Source organism: Electrona antarctica, assembly GCF_951216825.1.
Source record: "Electrona antarctica genome assembly, chromosome: 10".
Taxonomy (NCBI): Eukaryota; Metazoa; Chordata; class Actinopteri; order Myctophiformes; family Myctophidae; genus Electrona; species Electrona antarctica.
In genome coordinates, this window is record NC_136791.1 from 19,320,455 (window position 1) to 19,323,540 (window position 3,086).

Genomic DNA, 3,086 nt, shown 5'->3' on the forward strand with positions numbered 1-3,086 from the left:
TGCAACGAACCATGTACAACCCAGATTCGGCACAAACAAGGGACTAAATTATTTTCGCTCCTATGCCACCAAAATGTGGAACGCCCTACCAACAGTCATTAAGACATGCAAATCCCTTGACTCCTTCAAAACCGCTCTCAAAGAGCACCTACGGATGGCTGCAATTCGAAACTGGCCCCCGTAAAATCTGAATCCCCCCCACCCTTTTCCCCGCACTGTATACGTTTCTTTTCCCTTTTTACCTCCATTATGATGAATTCCTGTTCTGTTCTTTGTCTATATAGAAGTGTCTATTTGTACGTCTCTAAATGTTTTGATGAATTGAACATGGTGGACCCTGTTGTAAACAAGTGTAATGCTTAATTGGGTCGTCCACTCAGTTAACAGCCTTTGTATTGAGTTTGTGCTTGAAATGTACGGTAATTCTGCAAACTGTTAATAACATTTTCAATCAATCAATCAAAGGCCGGTGTCCAAGCACCATTCATACAGGTTGGAGATTTTAGTGGCAATCGTACTAGGTAGACCAAATAAAAAATGGTCCAAATTTTGCCTATATGACATACAGCACTAACCTGACGCCGCCAGCTGGGGCAGCAGAGTGTACACTGGGTTCCCCCCCTCCTGGGGGAACCCAGTGTACTCTGCTGCCCCATCTGGCGGAGTCAGGTTAATACAGCACTTTACTCACAACCAAAAACATTTAAACCATTAAAATAAAATACGATATCCACAACCATTATGACTCCCTAGCCTCCAACTCTTCCTATTAAAAAAAACAAAAAACATTTTCCAAGTCTGTTTAGATTGCCCAACAGACAGGGTCAGGCCATTCAAAAGAAAAATGTCCCATGTAAATAAAATAAATCTTATCAAAATGTTTTACTTATAACGTTTGATTTGCTTATAAAGTCTGTGTGAGCGAGCAGTTTTATTTTGTTTGCCAGTGCCTTACCTAATGTACTGTAGGACACAGTGGTGGGAAAAGTACTCACGTTTATTACCTTTAGTACAAATACTCTGTTACAAGTAAAAAGTCTGAAGTATCATCAAAATGTAAATGTAAATGTAAAGTACCAAAAGTACTTATTGTGCTGAATATCCCATTTCACAAATGTACAGTATAAAATGTATACATTTATAAAATATTAGCAACTGGTACCAATAGCCTGACTACACCACATCCTGCTTGTTGAGGAGGGCAGGAGGTCGAACCCCTGTAAACCTTACACTGTTCAACTGAACTGTGACCAATTTCCCCATAACAGGAACAATTTACGAGAGGCACTTTGTGGAAAATATAACTTTATTTCAAGGCAGCTACGAATATATATATATATATTCAGCAGACCTGAACAAACTACAACTTGTTCAGAACCGAGCTGCTAGACTGGCACTTCATTGTTCTACTCGTACAAATATTGAATATATGCATAAACGCCTGTCCTGGTTATCTGTTAAAAACAAACTCCATTGCAGTGTCCTCATGTTTGTCAGAAACATAATTTCTAATCAAACACCAGATTACTTCCTCAAACAGTTATTAAAATCAAGTGACAAACATAATCATAACACCAGAATTGCTAGCCTCGGTCATTTAACACTCCCTGCTCCAAAAACGAACCTCCTTAAACAAACAGTTATGTATCGATCAATATCATTTTGGAACATGTATCTTTCAAATATGCTTTAAAGGAACACTTGTTACAGCTGACCACATGACCTTAATGTTATTCTTATTATGTTGCATTTAATTTTATAGAATAAATTGTAATTATGTACAGATTATTTGATTATTTGATTAGACTGTAGCTGTTGTATGGTCTTTTAACGCACAATGAATTTCACGTGCCTTTTACCCTGTAACTGGTATTGTTGACAATAAAGTTGAACCTTGAACCTTGTATTTAATCTTGTTGAATGCATTTGTAATTATGTATTTATGTACTTTTTGTATGCATTTTATATGGACCCCAGGAAGATTAGCTGTCGCCCCGGCGTCAGCTAATGGGGATCCATTCAATAAACAACAAACAACAATATATAGATATAGATATAATAAAATGTTTGGACAAAACGTCAGTGAGGCAAGTTAAGATGAACTTCCTGGAAGAAACTCAGACCATCTCCAGAAAAATGATGCAGAAACTGGACAACTCTGTCTGAGATAGACGATGTCCACATGGTGTGGCTGGAGATGGTGGAGCAGGAGGCCTACCGCATGTTCTCTGGTGAATCAAGCACAGAGCCGGAGCTTATGCCCAAACGACAATCACAGAAAAGACGCCCTCGCTGGGGGCACGGTGGCACAGTCTGTAGTGCTGTCGCCTCACAGCTAGAAGGTCCTGGGTTCGATTCACGCTGGGGACGCTATGGGTGCTGGCGGCGTTCTCTCCTCCACGTCAGTGCCCATACCCGAGGTGGGGTTGGCGAAAGGGCCTTTCTGTGTGGAGTTTGCATGTTCTCCCCGTGTCCCCTAGGGTAGGTACCCTCACAAAAAACATGCAATAATCCTGGTCTCTAAACTACCTCCCCCTGGCCAGCCGGGGCACCTGATGGAGGGGAAAGGATATAAGGTTGGAATAACTTGTTCCTTCCACAGCCACGCGCTACGTCCAACCTGGGAAACTCCCCCCTGTCAGGTGTAAAGGAGCGACTTGGACATGCAAGAAGGAAGCATGAGTTCAAGTCCGTTGCTCTCCCCAGGTTGGCGGAGGGTGTGTAGAGCCCCAGGACCACATTAGATAATTGACACGGGTGAAAAATGGGTTACAAAAATCACGGGATAAAAAAAAAATTAAGGAGGCCGCCCGTCTCTGACGCTGCGTCACTCGGCAGCAGGCCTGCGGGGGAACCAGAACCTGGAGTCTGTCCGCAGAGCCTCGAGGAGGTCAATGCTGAAGGTCAATTAAGGCTCACATCTCCAACTCCAGCTACAGAGTGACACGGGCCGGTAGTCGCTCTGCTGCTGGGAGCTCAAGATCACACACGGATAATGCAGTTGTTCAGTCAAAGCCACCTGTGAGAGCTTCCACTAGGAGTTCAAAAAGAAAGCCTGAAAAACACAGAGCAGCCAGAAGACTTGT

General features: G+C 42.6%; 1 long non-coding RNA gene across 1 annotated transcript in view; it reads right to left on the minus strand.

Annotated features, from left to right (window-relative positions):
• Positions 1 to 2,047: 2,047 nt before the first annotated feature.
• Positions 2,048 to 3,086, minus strand: part of LOC306930513 — a 1,531-nt gene continuing 492 nt past the window's right edge. Inside the window, exon 3 of the long non-coding RNA XR_013790896.1 lies at positions 2,048 to 3,055. This is a non-coding gene — a long non-coding RNA (uncharacterized lncRNA). The remainder of the gene's footprint in view (positions 3,056 to 3,086) is intronic.